The sequence below is a fragment of the Triticum aestivum genome, chromosome 4B, assembly GCF_018294505.1.
Source record: "Triticum aestivum cultivar Chinese Spring chromosome 4B, IWGSC CS RefSeq v2.1, whole genome shotgun sequence".
Taxonomy (NCBI): domain Eukaryota; kingdom Viridiplantae; phylum Streptophyta; class Magnoliopsida; order Poales; family Poaceae; genus Triticum; species Triticum aestivum.
In genome coordinates, this window is record NC_057804.1 from 2,545,386 (window position 1) to 2,569,085 (window position 23,700).

Consider the following 23,700-nt stretch of genomic DNA (forward strand, 5'->3'; position numbering starts at 1 on the left):
GTGCAATGAGGCAAAAAAATATTTTCTGAATACATAATTGTACGTGCATTGCAATAGGTTATCGGATGAGGCCAATCAACAATAGTAGTACACAATTTGTACTAGCTTCACATGCTTCGCGCGTCGGGCAGGTATTTTTACTGTAGCATTATGTTAATGTATTCGCTGTACGTAACCAGCACCTCGAATCCTCGATACTACTAGTAGGAGTACTATATAAGTAGTAGGAGTAGTAGGATGTAATGGACCAGAAAAAGCATTCACGTCCAGGAGTACGGCACACGCCACCAACACGACATCCATCTGACACCATATTTCTTGCAGTCCGTGCTAGAGCAATCTCTTCAACCTCGTCGTTTCTCTATCTTCAGCCATCGCACGGCGGGAGAGGTGGGGGTTTGCCGATAGTCGGTTTGCTCAACTGCGATCCCACTTGTAAGGCCAACTCCAACGCACGACCCCAAAGGGACCTCCGTTTTGCACGAACTCCAACGATAATTTTGACTAGAAAAGCAAGGCCAAAGAAAACAAGAACCACAAGAATACATTTTACTACTACTAGAAGATATCCAACTTCCATAACTGCTCCTGTAAGTTGGATTAGTGCCTTCTCAATGCATTCATTGTTGATCTGTGGAGGCTCGATCTTGCGTGCTTCTTTCTTCTTCGAGTGTAAAGAAGTAGACGTTGCTTCCTCGCATCCTAGTCTCATGTCTAGCCTCTAGTATGAGTATCAACAAGTGCACTAGTCTCATCTCTAGCCTCTATGCTAGCTAAAAGTGCTAGAACATCTACTAAATTGTGCTCTATCAATATATCGATGTACTCTTCTTCCCAATACCAAAACTTGCATCCATTCTACTCCCTCCGTTCCACAATAGTACATGCCTTATATTTTTCAAAATATAGATGTATCTAGACATGTTTTCGTATAGGTACATCCATTTTTGGACAAATGGATGTCAAGTATTTTGGAACGGAGGGAGTACACAATAAAAATTTTCAGTTAACACAACTAGTCTAATCCAAGAGCACAACCGAAGATTTGGTCGGGTTCTTCCTCCTTTTGCCGACACGTGCGACATCCAGCATCCAGGTCATGTCATGCAAGAAAATATAGTGGTAGTTGAAGCCACGTGATGTGCATCTTGGGTTAAACTGTAAATAGAATCTTACTACTCTTGATTAACTCCTAAAGCGGCCACCGAAGATCTTTATTGGATTTGTTTTTCATCACCAGCACATCGAGGTGAAAGATGTGCAGGTTCAGTGGGTCCTCTTGTGTTTTCACTGACATGCGGGACCGCATGTGAGCAAACAGACGATGGGCTCCGTGCATCCGCTGGCTGGCTGAGAAGAGAGATAGAGGAGGGCTGAGCATGGACTCCAGGAAATTTGTTCTATGTAACCAGCACCTCGATATTCGCGTGTGCAAGTGGAACAAAGCACCAAAGGGAAGGGGGTGATGGGGAATGGGGAGAATCTTAGTCAGCAAAAAGAAAATGATCGTGTTGTTTGGAAGCCTCCAGAGCGGGAGTATATTAAGATAAATGTGGATGCTAGTTTTGTGGAGAGCTTGAGATCTGCTAGCATTGGGGTTGTCGCTAGGAATCATCTGGGAGAAGTCCTGGTGTGTTCTTGGGATTTTATTCGAATGTGCTCCGGAGCGCAGGAGGCGGAACTTCGTGTTTGCCTCACCGGGTTGTATATTGGTATTTCTCTTCACAAACCAATTACCTTGGAAACTGACTGCTCCTTTGCTGCATCTTTCCTAGCGAAAGAAACTGTTGACATGTCTCCTTATGTGGATCTAAAAATTGAAGCGATCACCACCCCCAAGATTATTGTTGATCTCAAGATTGTTAAGATTGACAGGAAGGCAAACAAGGCGGCGCATGAGATAGCAAATTTAGTTTTGATGTCATGTCCGATGGTATTCTGTGTAATTATGTTCCGCCCTGCGTGGCTAATTATGTAATGAACGATTGTAAGACTATTGTTATTTGATCATGGGTGGAGTTTTTCAAAAAAAAGATATTCGCATGTGGTTGTTTCTAGAATAAAAAAAGGAGGTACCCCTTTCCGCAAAAAAGGAGGTACCCCTACTTATGTTACTCCCACTACGCCTAGCATAAGGTTAGTAGGTGACCTTTGCGCTTGGATCTTCACCTCTTCCGGAAGTCGATGGTTCTACAGGAGTACTTCTGGCAATCTGACACCAAATGAACTTCCGCACGTCCATTGCTTGTAAGCAAAAGTTTCTCCTCGTGCTGCGAGCCACCGCGCACGCGTTGGCGAGGGAGAAGGTGTAATCAAGCTTCTCGTCGTTCTGCGACTTGACGGGACACATCAAAGTTATTTAGTAGTATGTACTCTCTCCAGAAAAGGGCTGACCATGTCTTTGCTACCATCCCGTGCTCCGTCGTTCAGTACATGCACTATTCACGTGCCATCGAGGAGAAAAAATATTGCGTAGGTGCCATCGAAATGCACGACTCACTTACGCACTGCTTATCTGATTATCTCCATTTTCTTGCATGACACGTGCACCTTGATGCTAGATGTCTCGCGTGTTGAGAAAAGGATGAACAAAGCTCACGTAAAAGAAAAGATTTCAAGATCATAGATTCCTGACGATCGAGAAGGAGCAAGGGACCTCGCGGTGGAGCGTCTGCAAGGAACCTTGCACGTTTTCCCCTATTTTTTGCCGCCTGCCCACCTAATAACAAATAAAAGAACATGAACTTTTTGCTAACCACTAGAAACGGTACATCAGGATGCTAAGTTGAAGATGTTTTATACTCCCTCCGTTCCCAAATATAAGTCTTTTTAGAGATTTCAATAAGGGACTACATACGAAACAAAATGAGGGAATCTACACTCTAAAATATGTCTACATACATTCGTATGTTGTAGTCTATTTGAAATGGCTAGAAAGACATATATTTAGGAACGGAGGGAGTAGTTTATATTGAATTATTGATAACCATGCAACAAGCCACGCATGTACAGGACGCGTGCAGCCACGCATGTACACAAGCGAACGCACTAACTCCATCTGATCCAACTCATGCACATACGCGCACAACATGAAGCACACAACGCACGTACACAACACGTGCATGCACACACGCTCGACTGCAGAATGCACGTGAATAACACATGCATGCGCACACACTCGGCTGCATGGAGGCGTGCGCCATCCGCGGCGACGTCCTGTTCGTCGTGCTACGGCGAAGCTCGCACGCAACGGCGCCTACGCATCTCTTCCAGCACCTCCTTGCCGTCGTTGCTCAAATACTAGTCAGAGACAAAAACGACCGCAGCCTCGGCCTTAGAGCTAGCACCGATGGAAAAACACGCACGCTGCATGCACACGAGCACGTACAGAGTGCCCACGACGTGGTGGTGGTGTGTTCCTAGTCGCCTCTACTCCTTCTGCACACGTTGTCTATCAAGGCGGCTGCATGCTAATGATGATGTGGGTGAGATCTTCTAGGACTCAGATGATGACGAGGAAAATTATGAGACACAAGGTGACGTACACTGTCAAGATCCACGGTCAAGGGGGTGCTAGTAAGTTCTTAGATGTGCTTGGAGCAAGTACAATAGAGTTGAGTCAGCGGGCTATAAGGAATAAACTAGTATATTTCTGCTTAGTTGGAGGAAAGAGAAGAGGAGAGAGAAGGTAAGCGGGCTCTTCGTGAAGACCCAGCTCTAGCATGTGCTCCTAGGCACTTTGTGAGAATGAAAGGTGGGCCACATAAAAAAAGTAGTACACTCTTTTGATCTACTATTGTACATGTTGACTATAAGATGGGTTGTAGATGACATGGCACTGGCTTATAGCCAGCAGCTCGCTATACTATTAACCATGCTCTTAGATGAGGTGCTAAGTGCATTAAATGATTAGTAACTCAAGTCTTCAATGCATAGGTGCTTAATTTATTGGTGCCACATCATATTTTATGCCTACGTGGCATGCTTAGCAGCTATACATGGTGGAGCACTGGGAGAGGCCAAGGCTGGTCATAGTGGGGAGTAACTTATGCTGTAACATATTATATAAACCGGAAAAGAGGGAGTAGTCACATAGACTAGTGCCATAAGCAGAGTATGGGAGAACATGATATTTTCCCGTACGGACCGATCTCAAGTTGGCTTCTTACCTTCTTGGCCCAACAAAAACCCCTCCCCCCTCCCGCGCGCGCTTCCCGCCCGATGCTAGCTGAGCCCGCCGCTCCACATTGATGGCAAGTCAGGGCGACGCGACCTCGCACTGCTTCTGCCGTTGAAGCGGCGCGCCGACCGAGGGCACCGCCTGCTGCACGCCCGGCATTTCAGACTACACAGTGGAGAGTAACTTTAGAGCAAGTACTACAATTAGATGACATAAGCAGGCTATAAGGATTTAAATATAGTATTTGTGCTTAGTTGAAGGAGAGAGAACAGGAGAGGGAAGAGAAGCGGATTGTAAACGTGTAGCCGGTTGTACTCCAACATACTTTGTGAGACAAAAGGTGGGGCAATTATTAATGTATATAATATTTATACTAAAGGGACTAACGTACGCCTTAATTACTCCGGGTTTTTTCGAGATAAACCTTGGTGGGGCTATTATTGACTTTTTTTGAGCTATTATTGGCTTGGACGTGGGGTTTGGGGGCCAAAGGCCTACTATTATACCCTAGCCGCCGTTGTATCATATGGTTTCGCACTGTTCCAGATCTTAGTGTTGCCACGAAATTCTTCTCGATCCCTCCTTCCGACGTGCACCGCAAGAAGGGACAGCAGTCCTCTGAACCCCGCCTTTCATGATCCTGTACGAGAGAGGGGCGATCACGTTTTTGGGGAGCACGCTCCTGTGACTGCTGTCAGCGACGACTTCCTCAACGATAGCCTTCTTCCCCGACCTCGGTAACCTCTTCATCAACGACATGAGTGACAACATCAACCACACCGGTTTTGCTCCCGCTGTACAGTATGTGATTCTGTCCTCCTGGTTTAGTCCGCATCATTACTTTGATGTTTGCAATTGTCGTCATGATCTATTTACTGCTGATTCGGATTAAATCTCATACTAAATTGCTCATATATTCAACAATCCAATCCAAAAACCTGATTAGAGGCAATTTACTCCGAGTGGTTTTGCTGCGCTTTTGAAGCCGCCTACTTTTAAGGGGGTGCAATATAAAAGGTGGCGCACAAGAGTAGTATATTGGTTTCAGATCATGTACTGCTATGACGCCACTAAGGTTAAGCCTGAGGGCGATCTTAATCCTACATAGCAGGAAGCTTTTCAGAACATGGATACCCTCTTCAAAGCCGCCCTGCTGAGTGTTCTTGACGATTCCATTGTGGATTCATATATGTCGTTTGACAGCGGCAAAGACATGTGGGCTGCGCTCGATGCCACGTTTGGGCCCTCGTGCGCTGGCAACGAGTTGTACGTCATGGATCAATTCTGTGACTACAAGATGACTGATGAGCACTCTGTTGTTTAGCAGACTCATGAGATACATTAACTCTCTAAGGAACTTGAGTACTTTTAAGTGTGTGTTGCCGGACAAATTTGTTGCTGGGACCATCATTGCCAAGCTTCCACCTTCGTGGAACGATTTTGCTACTTCTCTGAAAAACAAGAGACATGAGTTTTCTGTTTTGGATCTCATTAGCACTCTTGATTTTGAGGAGAAGGCGAGACCAAAAGACACACATGCTCGGGTCGCTGAGGGAGCTTCTAGTGCCCAGATGGTACACGAGAAGAACTTCCAGCCCAACCAGCCCCAAAACAACAAGAACAAATCTCATGGGGAAGGCAAGTTTGATGCAAAGAACAAGCCGTCACATTCTACCAACTTCAAGAAGAATTCTCATAAAGGGAAGGGATACGAACCTCAATTTTGGTAGCACCGCACAAAATTTATATGGCTGCATCTACCTGCTGTCAGCTAACCTCATGGCACTCCAGGTATTCCTACATTCGTACGTTGACTTGTTGAATGCTGTGCGGAACGATCCTGTCATGTGTGGAGGAGCAAACAAGCAGTGCAGCCGAAGGTGGAAATCAACCAAGGACTTATGAGATTATATATAATCTTCCTCAGGAAGGTCAGTATCCCCTTCGTCCAGATGATCGTGTTTTGTCATGTCGAGCTATTGATATGTGCTACTGTTTTGCAACACCGTTTAAGCATAGCTACGGTTTTCCTATCTTTTCAGATTCAGGACAATGAATACGATTTCAGGGGAACTGCACAATATGGACTCATGTTGAGTCATCTCTATTGCCTCATGTGTTTGCTGCAAATGTGTCAGCATCAATTGCAAGATGAGGCATCTAGGTAGCTGTGGAGTTGCCAACATGCTGAAAGTGCTCTCAAGATTGAGAATAAACAAGCATGCCCAGGAAATTAATGCGTGCGCAGGGAGGCCCTTTGCTCAGAGAAGCATCGATCGATTTACTTTATTTCCACACCTTCTCACAACTTTGTATTGGTTATAGTATGGTGAATCATTGAGATGCATAGACATGCTGAACTTTTGTTCTTCTGAATGTTACTCCCTCCGTTTCTATTTAGTTTGCATATAAGATTTGGTCAAAGTCAAACTTGGTAAAATATGACTAGCTTTGTAAGAAAAGATATCAACATCCACACTATGAAAATAATAATATTAGATGCATAATGAAATTAATTTTCATAACATATAACTTTAGTATTGCAGATGTTAATATTTTTTTTCTATAAAGTTAGTCAAACTTTAAAAAGTTTGACTTTGACCAAATCTTATATGCAGACTAAAAAGAAACGGAGGGAATAGTATGCATACCGTATCTTCTGAAGCTTAGTTCAATGTGAGTGTCTGCCTCCAGTACCGCATCCTCTAATTTGGTGGATGCACACAGAGAAAATAAATCTCCTTAATTTACTCCATAACCACTCTATTAAATAGGCCTAGAACAAACCAGGCGCATGCAGTGGCCGGCAGGCACATGCATCCTGCATGCATGGCCAGTCAGCCAAGTCCATGCGCCACTCCAATGCAGCAACGCAAAAGAAGAGAGGGGTTCTTGGGAAAAAGCGAGTAGTTAGTGCTTCCTCACTCGTCTAGAAAACCCCGCTCTCCTTCTTCCTCACTCGTACAGAAAAACGTCTGCTCCCCTTCTTCCACTCCTACAGAAATCCTCAGCCCTCCTTCTTCCCCACTCGAACTGCCACTAGGCTCGTCTCTGGCTACTCTGCTCAAACCCGTGAGCTCGGCGCAACGCCCACAAGGAAAATGGAGTCGGCTGGCCCCAGCACCAAGAAGATGAGGCTTGAGCCAGCGGCGACGCCGGTTGTAGATCCCGCACCCGGTAGCGCGGGGAGAAGTGGCGAGGCCCTCCCCCCACCCGGATCTGAGGATTCGGTAGAACTTCCGGTGGACCGCATCAGTGATCTCCCGGACGTCATCCTTGAGGAGATCATCTTGCTTCTCCCCATGAAGGATTGCTGCCGCACACAAGTCCTCTCAACTCGGCGGCGCCCTCTATGGCGCACCCCGGCCCTCAATCTCGACTCTCGTCAGATATCTGTCCTTCTTGAATTTGATATCCTTAGAGCCATCGTCTCTTCTCACCAGCAGGGCCCCGTTAAATGCCTCTGCATCCCGACACGCTACCTGTTGTCCATACTCGGCGAGGTGGATGCTTGGTTGTCATCCCCTGAATTCGGAAAACTCCAGCAGTTTGAGTTGTACCATTACTACAGAAGTTTCATACCACGAACACACAAGGAATTCATGCCCACACCATCATTGTCCATCTCGCGGTATTCGTCCTCTCACCAAACCGCCACCTTCGCCCGGTGCCATCTACCAGATGATCTGGTACAAATGCTTCGATTCCCACTGCTAAATAAACTTTCGCTTGTGGTGGTTTATCTGTTGCAGGCCTCACTGCACAACATCATCCACTCCAGTTGCCCTGCCCTGGAGCGCTTGTTGATTGTTTTGGGAATAGAAATCGGTATCAGTTGTCTCCAAATAAAGTCGCCTCACCTTAAAAGCATTGGAATTTGTTTTAAAGGACAGCAACTCATCATCGAAGATGCCCCATCACTTGAAAGGTTGCTCCTTCATAATTGTTGTACACCTTCAAAAATAACTGTCATCTCTGCGCCCAAACTGGAGACCTTGGGTGTAATTCGTGACTCATTTATTAATCACAAGGAGTTGGTGTTTGTCTCCTCACTTTTTAGGCACCGTATATTATCATCTACACATTTGTAATCATATGCTGCATTTTTCATTTGTGCGCATAACTTTTATATCATCTTGGAGTACACTTTGGATACTAATATTATGTTATATGCTCAATGAAGAGTTCGTCCATTGATAGCCTATCAATGCTGCTGGATTCTGTCAAGATCATATATATTAGAATGTATAGTTTTGATCTGGACATAATTATTGGCTTGCTGTGATGCTTTCGATCTCTGGAGAATTTATACATAGAGGTGATGATTTCATGCACATTGAAAGCATGTATATATTGTACTAGAATTAACTATTCAGCTGTCGTTCTTTCGACAAACTCTTTTTTCAGACCTTAACTGTTTTCAATCTTCATGTCTAGTTAGGCAGAACCACATGGAGAAAAACATATAACCAATCGGTGGCGTAATAAGCACAAGGATTTTCTCAGTTCTCATGACATTCGTTTGAGGACAATAACGATGGGACGATATGCATCCAACCAGGCAAACAGAAGCTTTGTCACATTCTTCCTGTTGAATTTGAGGTTACTATTGTCCATGAGGCTTAATTTTTACAGCAAGAGATTTCTCACGGACGGACATGTTGAACAGCAAAAAAAGAAGTTTCAGGTGGACAAATGGGCTTCTAAACGTGCTCGGCTTCTATTTACAACAAGTTGTAGTCATCCTGGAATATATTTTTTTGCATAGGATGTTGATTTTATGGATCAGACCGATCCATTTGTTTGTGACTGCAAAAAAGAGTGGTTGGGTTAGATGTTACTGTCATGTTCAATCTGGATTTTTCTAAAAATTTGATGAACAATTAATCCTTGGGCTTTTTGTACCATTTGTATGCTTGAGTTGCATGTTGTTGACCTCGTACTCCCCTCCACCTGCCACTACACTGCCGCATCTTCCAGGGCTGATGTTCGTTCCTGTACGAGGCCTTGTCGTCGTTCTCCGCCTTGGTTCGCTCACTGTGCCCGCCGCCGTCTGGTGTTGTCAACATGTTCAACAACCAAGAGGAATCAACAGATGACTGTACGTGGAGGGGCTGACAGTAGGGACCCACCAGGGTCATTGCATTTCGCAAGCAGGTGCCTTGTTATTGCAAGCCAAAAAAATACTTCCTCCTAATTGTTTGATAACTAGGTCCCACGCCATTGTCAATGTAGTCAATAAAAGAGAAAATTTCACAACGAGCGGATAACACCAGGGACTCAGCAGCTCGCCCAGTTGTTTTTTAGTTTTAGAGGCGGAGCTCAACTGCGCGCTGTGCGGGGGCTGGGGCCCGTCTAGCCCACGCTTACGCTTTTATTAAGCACATGACGAACCCAGTTGATATATTTTTTCTTTCTGAAATTGTCTAGCCCAGTTCTTTTTTTTGGAGAATACCAAAACCGAGGCCTACTTGCCTTTCTCAGCCCTCCTTGGCTGCAAATCTTTCAAGACGAGGAGGGATGTAAGTTGTAAGAAATGGGCTTCCCAGAAAATGGGCTATAAGTTGTAAGAAATGGGCTGTAAATTTTTAAACCAAAGCCAACCGGCAATTGCATTAAAATATCATTTTTTCCAGGATTTCTCTACTCTCTACTCTTACTAGTATGTATGCACGTGCAATGCACGTTTTAACTTTATGGGGTGAGTTTTGGTAGGGAAAAACATAGACTTACTCATTGATTCAAAGTGAAAAAATCTTGATTTATAGATGCTAAAATAAATTTATTATAAAGAAAGTACGAATTAATATATGCAATCCCCACAATTTGCTAATAAAGAATCCTGCAAAAAATGTTAATAAAGAAAAGAATTAAAAATGAATTTCACTTTACTTTATGTTTCTCCCTCAAAACCATTTTTTAGGCTCAACTCGTTGCCAACCTCAAGCTACAACATGTCTGGCCCAAAGAGGAATCAGTTTGGTCCACATCTCTTGAGAAGTGTCAGGCGGTTCATTCTAGAACATGATGGATGCAACAACCATGCACTGTTCACTGTGAATCCCACTATTTTCAGCCGTTGGATCTAGGACATAAATGGTTAGGATTGATTGTCCGCTCCTATTCAAAACTCGTACACTATATAGTAGTATAGATAGTATAGATAAAAACCAAAGCCAACTGGCAATTACATTAAAATATCATCTTTTCTCCCACAAGATAAACTACTCATACAAATGCATCTTCGTGTTCCGTGCAATGAACAGGCATCTTTGCTACTTAAGATTCTAAATTTCATTCTTTTTTTTGCGGAGAATTGTTTTTTGAATTTTATTTTGATATAATTTTTTAAAAATTATTTTTAATGTGACTCGAAATTTCGTGATTAAAACAGTTTGGACCCCACCGAAATATGCAAAATTTCGTTGAATTTTTTAGCAGTGCCCAGAATATATGGTCTGTAATGCTAATAAAAAGAATATGGGCTTCAAATATCCTTAAGAATTAGAAAAATGGGCTGTAAATTATTGAAAATAATGGCTAATGGGTTGTATGCTGTTTTCCACAGATTTGGAGGTTGACTTCTGGGCCTACTAGGTTGACAATGACGCTGTCCTAAATTTTTTTTGATGTGTACGCAAGGCTTTGTCAACTTAGTCAACACACAGCAGTGACTGTTGGATATCCATCCAATGGCCACCGTGCTTCTTCAATCTCTGATTTTCCTACTCCAGCCGCCCAAACCAGCGCCGGCGGAACTGCCTGCTCCCTCCTCCCGTGGCTGGCTGTGTTGCCGCCAGGCCATCCCTCTAACCACCCACACATCCTGTTATTTTCCGGCGACATCAGCCTGACCCCGCAGCCAACCAATCAGCGCTCGTACTCCCGTCAGCGTGGGCATCCGCTGCGGTGGTTTCGCCGGCTTCGGGTGGTTCTCTTCCTGGGCCTCGCCCTCGTCCACCGCGTTTGTGCTCTCGGCGCGGCAATGTCAACATGGTCAACAAACAACAGCCATCGGAAGAGGCTGACAGTAGGGGCCCACATAGGGAAATGCCTTATTACGCGCAAAATAATGATTCCTCCACCTGATAGCTGGGACCCACCGGAAGGGCCTCTATATTTCCCGAAAAAAACGTTCCCCCCGCTGTCAGCTCGGACCCACCGGAAATGCCTCCTTATTACGCACAAAAAAATGAATACTTCCCCTGCTAGCTCGGACTCACCTTGGTGGGAGGCTGACTTGTGGGCCTACTAAGTTGACAGGGACGGAGGGCTTTGTCAACTTAGTCAATTTGAACGATTCTAGTTCCAGTGACCGTACGATGTCCATCCAAAGGCCGTAGTGCTTCTTCAACCTCTGGTCTTCGTGCTCCAGCCGCCCAAAGAAGCACTAGTCGTGCAGCATGCTCCTTCCTCCCATGGCCGGCTGTGATGCCACGGAGGCCTCACCGCCCCTACTACTTCCACCGCTATCTCTCTACTCACCCACACCCCCTGTTATTCTGCGGCGACGGCAGCCTCACACCACAGTCGAACCAGTGAACCCTCGTACTCCTCTTCGCATGGGCATCCACTGCTTCGTCTTCCCCGGCTCCGCATCGTCCCCTTCCTAGGCCTTGTCGTCATCCACCGTCGTCGTGCTCTCGGCGTAGCATGGTCAATGTGGTCAACGACCGACTTCCATCGGAAGAGTACTGTACATGAAGAGGCTGACAGCTGGGTCCACGGCAGCCGCAAGGAAGTGCCTCCTTATTACGCGCAAAATAGTTATTCCTCCACCTAACAGCGGGGACCCACCGGATGGGCCACCGTATTCCGCGAAAAAAAATGATTCGCCCGCTGACTGCTGGGACCCACCAGTTACATCTTCGCACGCAAGGAAGTGCGTCCGGGAAGAAAAATGATTCGCCCCCCTGACTGTTGGGACCCACCATCTACATCTTCGCACACAAGGAAGTGCCTAACAGTCGGGACCCACCTGGTCGAAGTGTACGTAGTGTTGTCATTTTGGTCGCGAACGTGTACTGATACGTCTCCTACGTATCTATAATTTATGAAGCATTCATGCTATTTTATTATCTGTTTTGAATGATTATGGGCTTTATTATACACTTTTATATTACTTTTGGGACTAACCTATTAACCAGAGGCCTAGCCCATATTGTTGTTTTATTGCCTGTTTCAGTATTTTGAAGGAAAGGAATATCAAACGGAGTCCAAACGGAATAAAACCTTCGGCAGCGTTATTTTTGGGAAGACTATCACCCATGAGACTTGGAGTTCACGTCAGAAGAGCCTCGAGGAGGCCACGAGATAGGAGGGAGCCCCCCTCCTGGGCGCGTCCCCTGTCTCGTGGGCCCCTCGAGCACCCCTCGACCGACTTCTTTCGCCTATATAAGCCTACGTACCCTAAAACCATCGAATATCAAGATAGATCGGGAGTTCCGCCGCCGCAAGCCTCTGTAGCCACCAAAAACCTCTCGGGAGCCCTTCTCGGCACCCTGCCGGAGGGGGATTCATCACCAGTGGCCATCTTCATCATCCCAGCGCTATCCATGACGAGGAGGGAGTAGTTCACCCTCGGGGCTGAGGGTATGTACCAGTAGCTATGTGTTTGATCTCTCTCTCTCTCTCTCGTGTTCTCTCTCGTGTTTCCTCTATGGCACGATCTTGATGTATCCTGAGCTTTGCTATTATAGTTGGATCTTATGATGTTTCTCCCCCTCTGATCTCTTGTGATGAATTGAGTTTTCCCTTTGAAGTTATCTTATCGGATTGAGTCTTTTATGAGAACACTTGATGTATGTCTTGCTGTGCTTATCTGTGGTGACAATGGGATATCATGTGCCTCTTGATGTATGTTTTGGTGACCAACTTGCGGGTTCCGCCCATGAACCTATGCATAGGGGTTGGCACACGTTCTTGACTCTCTGGTAGAAACTTTGGGACATTCTTTGAAGTACTTTGTGTTGGTTGAATAGATGAATCTGAGATTGTGTGATGCATATCATATAATCATGCCCACGGATACTTGAGGTGACAATGGAGTATCTAGGTGACATTAGGGTTTTGGTTGATTTGTGTCTTAAGGTGTTATTCTAGTACTAACTCTTGAATAGATTGATCCGAAAGAATAACTTTGAGGTGGTTTTGTACCCTACCATAATCTCTTCGTTTGTTCTCCGCTATTAGTGTCTTTGGAGTGACTCTTTGTTGCATGTTGAGGGATTGTTATATGATCTATCTATGTTATTATTGTTGAGAGAACTAGCACTAGTGAAAGTATGAACCCTAGGCCTTGTTTCCTATCATTGCAATACCGTTTACGCTCACTTTTATCGCTTGCTACCTTGCTGTTTTTATAATTTCAGATTACAATTACCTTTATCTACTATCTATTTTGCACTTGTATCACCATCTCTTCGCCGAACTAGTGCACCTATACAATTTACAATTGGGTGTGTTGGGGACACAAGAGACTCTTTGTTATTTGGTTGCAGGTTTTTTGAGAGAGACCATCTTCATCCTACGCCTCCTACGGATTGATAAACCTTAGGTCATCCACTTGAGGGAAATTTGCTACTGTCCTACAAACCTGTGCACTTGCAGGCCCAACAACGTCTACAAGAAGAAGGTTGTGTAGTAGACATCATGTACGTACATACTGGTGGATGTAGAGGCACGCACGTGTCGTAGTAGAGGCACACACGTGTCGTAGTAGAGGCGCGCACGTAGCATGTACACGTACGTGCAGCGGCCAGGGTGCAAGAAAGAAAATACGGCCACATACATACATACGGGCGGGGTCTCGAACACCTACTCGCGCATACGTACGGTCAGGGCTCGTGTACATGGCTGAGTCGGAACAGAGAAATAGCGTCGTCGTCGTGTTCATGGGGAGCCAACCGGCTAGGTCAGAATGGAATGCGTCGTCGTGTTCATCGGGAGGGCTTGGATGGAACATGCGATGAAAACGAGGCCTAGCGTACCGCAGAACGGAGGAAACAGCCTTGTGTTCGACCGTCCACATTCGAAACAGGATCCTGTTCACCGGGAGGGGTCTGGCGTACCGTAAAATGGAGGAAACGGACCTCCTACGGTCGAAACGGGGGTCCTGTTGATCGGGAAGGGTGTGGCGTACCGCAAAACGGACGAAACGGACTTGTGTTGAAGCGCTACGGTCGAAATGGGGGTCTTGTTCATTGGGAGGGGTGTGGTGCACCGCAAACCGGGACTCCACGGGATACTGTTCATCTCCACCGTCGACCTCCTCCAGCCTCCACGGGCTACTGTTCATCCACCATCGACCTCCTCCAGCCTCCACGGGCTCCTGTTCATCCAGCCTCCACCGCGCGCTACTCCACCGGCTACTGTTCAACCAATCCTCTATGGGCTCCTGTTCAACCACCCCTCCACGGGCTACTGTTCATCCACCCCTCCACCGTCTACTGTTCATCCAGCCCTCCACGGGGTCGTCCAGTTCATCCAGCCCTCCACGGGGTCCTGTTCATCCAGCCCCAAGGCTCGATCGTTCGGGGTTCTGTTCATCCAGAGGCAACGCCACGAGTCCTATTCATCCACTCCCACCGCTCACTGTTCAACCATCCCCCCGGGAACGCTCACAATTAATCCAAACCCCCCCTGCAACGCTCACTGTTCATCCATAGGCAGCATCGACCGGCTTCAGTTAGCAGCAGTAGCGAAGGAATCGCTCAATCGCTCGGATTCATTAACGCGTAGCCTGCAGTGCAATCGCTCGGGTTCAGTTAGGCGACGCCTTGCTCGGGTTCATTTAGAGCCCAACGCCTCGCACACACGCGCGTATGTGTACGAGAGAAATGCGCATCGCTCGGCCCCCGACCACCCACCATAACCTAGAACTCCCCGAAATTTTCCTCGCCCTCCCTTCTACCGCGGTTTTTCTGTCATGGATGGCCTAAAGAATGTCATGCAGTCGCGTCTCCATTCCGCCCAGGACGAAAAGCCCATTTTCTGTCATGATTTTTTGTCATATAAGTAGGAGCCCACCACATCTATGATGATACCGGGTTTTGTCACAATTATTGCCATAGAAGTGTCATAAGTATGACAGAAAAAAAAATTGTTCGTCCCAAAATGTCACGGATGTGTCTTTTTTTGTAGTGATAGGACTTGATCAATGGATCTATAACTAGATTATTCGGATCCTCCTCTTCCGGTAGGCTGAAATTTACCTTCAGTGCATTCCAAAGATCCTCTTTCTATGCATCTTCGACAAAAGAAACTTGAAGCTCTTCCTTCTTAGGCTGATTCCATAGCTCGATGTTGATCGGGATCATGTCCCTAACAAGAACTGCGCACTGAGCAGTAAATGCCTCATTGGTCCGAAGGTGTTCAATCGGTAGGCCATCGGGCGCGATTGCTGTGATCGTGAACCTTTCATCCGGGCCCAACTTTTTTTTCGGGCCTCATTTCTTTACCAAAGTTGAGCTCGATCCGGAGGGCTAGCAAAAAGAAGAAAGACAAGAGTTAATATGTGTAGATACCAAAACAATGAATGCATCAATTAGCTAGTCAGCACAGGCTTAATTAATATATATACCTGGCCGGACTCTGTTGGGTCACCGGAGTCGTTATCACAGTCTCCTTCTTGCACCGGCATTCGGTCACCGGAGCCATCATAATCATGTCCTTCCTCCTCCGTTGTTCAGTAACCGTAGCCTTCTTCACCCTCTCCTTCCAGACCATCGCTTTCGTTGAGAAGCGACATGACATCACCTCAGTTTGCGATTATGTCCCCCAACACCTGTTCTCGGTCGTGCTCCATAGTTTCTGCAAATATTAAAACATGGCAATTATTATACAAACATGACAGATGGATATATTAGTGCCAAACGACCCTCGACCCCTCGACGACCCTCGACCCTCGAACCCTCGACAACCCTCGAACCCTCGACCCTAGCTAGAACCCTAGAACCCTCGACCCTCGAACCCTGGACCCCCCAACCCCCTCCCCCCTCCTCGTGTTGAAGTTATCAGGGAGGGGGTATATCGACCCCCCCCCTCATGTCGAAGTTATTGGGGAGGTGGTATATCGACAACGACATACCCGTTCAAAAATAAGAAGAGAAAGAAGAAGAAAAAAAGAGGATCGATAAGAAGAAAGGAATAGAGGAGAAGATAGAAGAAAAAAAAAGAAAAAAAAGAGGAGAAGAAGAAAGGAATAGAGGTGAAGAAAAAAAATTAGAAATTACTCTCTTTTTTTCTTCTTCTCTTCTATTCCTTTCTTCTTCTCTTCTTTTTTTTCTTTTTTCTCTCTTCTTATTTATTTCTCCTCTTCTTCCTCTCCTCTTCTTCTCCTTTCTTCTCCTTCTTCTTCTTCTTCTTTTCTTTTTCAACTCCTTCTTTTTCTTCTTCTTTCTCTTTTCTTTCTTTTCCTTATTTTACTTTTTGCTCTGCACTAACCTATGCACTAACCTAAAATCGATATCTACTAATTAACAACCTAAATAAAAAATGTAATACATATATGAAAAAAAAACATCATATGAAAAAAAACATCATATGCACAAAAAAACATCGCATATGAACCCCCCACCCCCTCCTGTCGAAGTTATCGGGGAGGGGGTATATCGACGCCCCCCCCCCTCATGTCGAAGTTATCGGGGAGGGGGTATATCGACCCCCCCCTCATGTCGAAGTTACCGAGGAGGGGGTATATCGACAAGGACATACCCCCTCTCTTTTTTTTTTCTTTTTTTCCTCTTCTTTGCATATGAACATACATACACATTTTTTTTCTAAAAATGCACATATGAACATATACAGAGAACACACATACATAAAACGTTTCTAAAAATATAACTTTTGCATATATATGAACATATACAGAGAACATAACATACATACATTTTTCTAAAAATGCAAAAAAATCATCATATGAACAAAAAAGCATACATCATCTATCATCAACATCATCATATCTATCATCAACAACATCATCATATATATATATATATGAACAAGAAGAGGATAGGGAGGAAAAGGGGGCCGGCCGGACCGTAGCGCGGGGCCGCGCGGACAGTAGGCGAGGGCTCGGGTCAGGGGCGCGGTGACGGCGTCTGGGGCAGGGGCGCGGCGGCGGCATCGGACGCGTCGGTGAGGGCTGGGGCAGGGGTGCGACGATGGGGATGGGGACGGCGACACCAACGATGGGGCAGGGGCGACGACGGCGTCGGGGGCGTCGGGGACAGCGATGATGACGACGACGACAGGGGCGGCGGGCGGCGGCGGGGCAGCCTGTGGCGTCGATGTAGTCGGCGTCGTCGGGGGCAACTGCGAGATGAGAACTTAAAAATCCTAAGTGCTACCTTATATAGCCAGAGCATTGGTCCCGGTTCGTGGCACCAACCGGGACCAATACACCCCTTTAGTCCCGGTTGGTGCCACCGACCGGGACCAAAGGCCTCTTTTCAGCAGCCCAAAGGGCGGGAACCAGAGGCCTTTGGTCCCGGTTGATGGCACCAACCGGGACTAAAGGGCAGCATTGATCCCGGTTTGTGCGTCGCGGCCGAAGTTTAGTCCCACCTCGCTAGCTGAGAGAGAGCCGCACCTGTTTATAAGGTGTGGTGCCCCTGAGCAATTGAGCTCCTCTCTAATGCACGCTTACTGGGCCCTCTGCGGGCCTGAATCCCAGCCCACCTGGCTGGTTGGGTTTCTAATCGTATTCAGGCCGTGGTGGCCCAGTAAGTGGCATTTTTTCCAGATTTTTGTTTTTTGCATTATTTATTTTATTTTGTTTTTTGCTTTATTTTTTTAATTCTTTTTACTTTTAGGTAACAAAAACTATAAACTTTCTGTTAGTGCCATTTGTTTTCCAATTTTAATAGTTTAAATTTGAATTTTTTGAAATTTGTGTGAATCACTAGTTTTTGAATAACTTTACTATAAAAATAGATTTTTTAGTGATTCTTTTTCCTGCTATTTAATATTACTATGTTTTATCATTATATTCAAACACTGATTTTGTTATTTTAGTTTCTAACAAAAAATATTATTTATGATAATTCATTTTGCAATTAAAGTTTCTAAAAAAAATTATTTATGACATTTCTTTTCGCTTTTAATGTTTTGAAAATTCTTTGTTTTTACTTATTTATTAAACTTTATTTTGTTCTACTTATTTATTTCCTTATCTTTTTTCTTTTTTATTTATTTTATGAAAATTCTTTCTTTTTTGCTTTTTTATTTTATTTTGTTTCTACTTGCTATTGCTATTTTTATTTATTTTATTAAATTTGTTTATTTTACTTTATTAAAGTTTATTTTGTTTCTACTTATTTATTTTTTTTCTTTTTTTCTTTTTTATTTGCTTTATGAAAATTCTTTTTGCTTTGAATGTTTTACACAAAAAACCCTCTTCCCTTCATTGGTCCCGGTTCGTGCCATGAACCGGTTCTAAAGACACACCTTTGGACCCGGTTCATGGTACCAACCGGGTCCAATGGTGGTGGGCCAGGAGCAAGGTCCATTGGTTCCAGTTCTAGCCACCAACCGAGACCAAATGTGTCAGACGAACCGAGAACAATGCCCCCACGAGGCCCGGCAGGCCCCTGGCCTCACGAACCGGCACCAATGGGCCCATGGGTCCCGGTTTGTGACCAAACCGGGATTAATGGGCTGACCTGGCCCGAACTTATGCCCCGTTTTCTATTAGTGAAAGGGTGCAGCTCACCAACTCAAGAAAAGAGCAATGAACCATAATTTTCAGATATATGTTTGTCAGAGCATCGCCAGCCGCTCCGCTGGCATCCCCAAAAACACCACCAAACCAAAAAAGTTTGTGTCTTGGGGGTCATCCGGCGAAAATAAGAGGGCATCTTCCCAGTCACACCCCACCCCAACCAAAAGTTTGTGAGGAGAATGATTAAGTGGGCCAAGGGAAAAGGACATGTGGTCAGACATGATTTGCCTAAACTTCCGTCGGCGCCCCCAAGAGCCCCCCCAATGCGTCGGGTTTCGCCTGGGTTTGCCGGCGTTATTTTGATATCCTAGGGGCGCTGGGGGAGTGGCTGGGCTGTTTTTCGGCAAAAAAACGTCGTCCGAGTCTAAAAAGGTGTCGGGGGGGGGGGGGGGGGGGCTGGCTGGCTGGAGATGCTCTCAGAGAACTCAACGTGCATCTGAAAAATCTGCACCAAATCACAGCTGCTGAACACTCACCTAAGAACCGCATCAATATATTGTCAAGAATATGAAAATCATAGCAGAGTGACCACACAATATTCCACGAAAAAATTTCTGAACCAGCTGTCATTGCGCTTAAATATCAGAAGCTACCATCTTCTTCCCATTGATTGGCACTATGGCCAGGCCATGTGCTAGCTAACCTTGGTGTATCCCCAGAGTTGAGTTGTCTACATGCACTCCCATATATCCTAGCCACGGTTAAAGGCATCCATGTCAATTGTATAGTGTCACCTGCCTTGCAGCTATGCACGACTATCACATATATAATATCCACATGGAAAGCCATCCAGCCTCAATTGTATACCGTTTTCTCTACTGAAAAAAGAAGAACGTAGATGACAAGTGCTTGGAATGAGACTTGTTGTTCATCTTGTAAAAATTAATATGTGAGGATCATAAGATAAATGCATCTTATTGCAAGATATGATGACCGCACATTTATAAGATCTTATTAAGCATAATCCTTGACATGAGCTTAGGTCAACTTTTCAAGTTGGAAGATGCAACCCAAAAGCAAGAATATCCTAGTACTGAAAGTTGAGTGAAACATTAGACTGCCATGTTTATGTTTAGAGTTAGCGGCAATAAATAGACTTTAGACCACACCGTTATGTTTAGAGTTGCCGACACCTTTATTGCCACACCGTTTCTAAACATTATCTTTTAAATTCTGAGAATATATTTGTATATGTTTCATGAATATTATTTAACAACGGTGAACATTTTTCTAAAATTTACAAAGTAAAATTTTGAAATAAATATATTAAGTATATTTGGAAAATGAAAATAAGAGTAAAGAAGGAAAAAGAAAAAGGAAAAAGTATGAATGAACCAACATGTACGTATAGAACAACACTAAAAGGATTTCCTACTTGGTCAGCCCAGTAGAGGTGGCGCCACGGTGTGTCCCACTGCCAACGAAAAAAAATGCGCCTTTACACGTATTAGATTGGAGCTCAAGAATTTGAAAAAGTTCACGAAAAAAGTTCATGAAATAAAAAAAAATCATGAATTTAAGGAAAAAAAATCATGAGTTAAAAAAAGATTTTGAATTCAAATAAATTAATAAATTTTAAAAATGGAAAAATGGAAAAAAGAGAAAAGAAAAACTGAATAAAACCGTCTAGAAAAAAGGGGGAAAAAAGAAAACTTGCGCCAAAGAGGAACTACACACCCCACACAAGTTTTTTTAGGGGTGCACGCCAGAAGAGTTAATGGGCCGAGCCCAAAGGAGGAGGGGGCTTGCACCCCCTTGCGCCAAAACCTGTGACCTGCAATGGGTGCCAAATAGGATCGGGGCTCTGTCCTAATACCTCCCGGTCTGACAGCATTAACACTTCCATGTTGGGAACATGTCTAAGCTATACACATTCCTGGCACAAGAAAGCCTAAATATTACCGGCTGAAAGAGCAATGTGTTTTTAACAAGTCAAGCCCTGAAGGGGGTAAGAGTTGAGTGCATTTATGAGCGCACAAAAGAAAGCCTAAATATGACGGGCTTAGAGAAAGAGTACAAGTGAAGCAGAAACCATATAGCACACATGAAGAATTAAATCATGATGCTAGAGTACTCAACACTTGTCGTGAACTTGGTTTTGTACTTTCTCTATGAGATTACATTCAGTGATGCTAGAGTACTCACCACTTGCCATGATGCTAGAGTACTCAACACACTGTCATGAGCTATGCATGGCATAGTTGACATAGAAACAAAGGAAATTTTGCATGAGATTACATTCGATGGAAAATTATTTTCTATGACATTCTAGGCCTACACACCAGAAAACTTTTATCGCTCTAATATTCCTACGGAATGCCTTCAAACTGAACGCTCTCTCTCTCTCTCTCTCTCTCTCTCTCTCTCTCTCTCTCTCTCTCTCTCTCTCTCTCTCACACACACACACACACACACACACACACACAAATTTCAGGACCTCACGATTTTTCTCCGACTCTTATCTTTTTTGTAGGTATCAGTGATTTGACTACTTTTATTCAAGAGTTCACTCATAAAGCGGTATTCAAAAAATAAGTATCCTCTTGTTGAATAGGGTTTTTTATGGATCCCCAAAATATAATGGTGGACTCGGTCTTCATGTTGCAGAGATGAAAATGTTTGGCTTTGTTGTAAGTGGCTTTTCAAGCCTATAAACAATGATGGAATGTCGCAAAGTGTCAATCGAAATAAATATTTCTGATCCAAAAACACCCTCACAAATTGAGCGGAAACCATGGAATTCCAATTTTATGGCAGGTTTCATGAGTGTCAAGTGGGATTTTCTCTGCTTTTTGAATTTACTAACCCCCAAAGGGTTACATGTGTTATTGGCAGGATAAATGGCTAGATACAACACCTCTTAAAAATTAATAGCCTAGATTTTAAAATATTGCAAGTGATAAGGACACCTATATTGCAACGATGTTGTCCTTCGACCCACTGAAAGTCGCCTTTCAACATGTCCTAATTGTTCAAATCTTTTGGAATGTTCATTGTGACGCCTTGCCAGTGTTCATCTAGAGGATGATTGTCATGTTTTTAGACGGATTCGAACAAGAATGGTCCATTCTCCATATAATTCATGTCATCCCGTCCGAAACAAATTGCTCTCAACACTCAAACCCCTGTGAAGGTAAAAAAAATTGTTGGGTGTTTTGGTAAAAAAATATTGTGAGGTTGATGAAGGGTTTCTTTTGTGATTTTACATTGAACTTTTGTGTTGCTTTCCCAATGGGTATGTCTTGTTATATCTTGCACATTTGATATATCATACATTTGGGGTGTACTATCTTGGCCTATCGTTGCGGGTTTTTCTGTTTGCGAAAAGGCCTATCATTTTGTTGAGAATAATAAAATATCAGGTTTGTATGGTTGGCATTAGTAACTGCTCAATAGTGTTATTTAGTTATTCATTTATTTTGAATCGTCAGGGTAGGTAGGGAATACTTGTTTGACCACCCACCTGTCGCCCATAAAAAGGAACATCTTGGGACACAAGACCTTGAGAAAATTGGCAGTTTTGGCCAAAAGAGTATAGTAACCCCTGTTTTTTTAGCATTTTGTAGATCTCAGGCTTGAGAGATGTCAGGAATTTATCCGTGAGGTGCTCCTGCAAATGATCCGAGCCTGGTCTCCGGGAACAACTTCATGGTGACTTCAATCGTCATGGTTGTTATGCTGTGTGGAACCGCCTATTGGCGGGTCATTGCAATCTGTGGCATGGTGTTCCGCTCTGTGTTGGACAGATCCATGCACACTACCTGGCCCAATCACCCTATGATAGTGGTTAGCAGGTTCGCTAGTACATCGCTGGCAAGCGTGCCCTTCTCTGGCAGGACCCGGTCATGCGATTTTAGCACCAGCCCAGAGGACGTGTAACCCATGAGGATGGACGCCACACATGAGCCGATGTTGGAGCAGGTCTTCCTGCCGTCCTCAGTCAACCTAGTGACCATCCCCTCCATGGTGGGGGGCCAGAACGAGGGGCGGCCGCTCACAATACATCTGCTACTGACATTGCACCCTCTCAGGATGAGCAAGTTTCAGTCCCCTGAAGGACGTACATAAGACACAATTGCTGCAGCTGGTCTCGCAGCCCGAAAGCCCTATCATTGGCGGATCACCAGCTGATGGCACCGAGATCAGCAGCAATAGCACCTCTGCAATGCATCCAGCTGGTTAGAATCACGGCCGAATCGAGATGGACCGTGTCTCTCTGTGCTAGGTCGAGCCAGCTAGTACTGTAATTGGCACTTTGGACAGCCAGTCGAAGGCAACGTCAAATAAACGACAACTCCATACAACAGTGCCGACGAAGAACACTAGTAGATAAAACATCCAAATTTAGTGATGTAATTTTGTTTGGCTCCCTCATATAGAAAGTTTGACTCGTCCATCCATCCAACCGAACATATATGTTGGATAGCTCTATCTCCATTTTAAATTGTAGCCCATATTAGTTTTTGGTAGAAACCATACTTTGTATAAAAATATTAACTTCTACAATACTAAATAAATATAATAATAAAAAATATTTCGTAACGATAGTGATGTTAGAACCGAGGATCAACAGACGATCAAGAAGAACCCAGGACAAAGTGGATTACCGGGCGACAAACGCCCGCTCGCTGGCCTTTTCTCTTTGTATTTCTTCCCCTCGGCTCAAAATTACAACAGAGGAGTATAGATGGCTTTTATAGGCCAGGGAACACGGAGAGAACGGTGATGGTATGGACGGGCGTGCGCGCTCCTGCTACGTGGACGAACGAATCCACGACGCGTCGCGTGCTGTATTCAA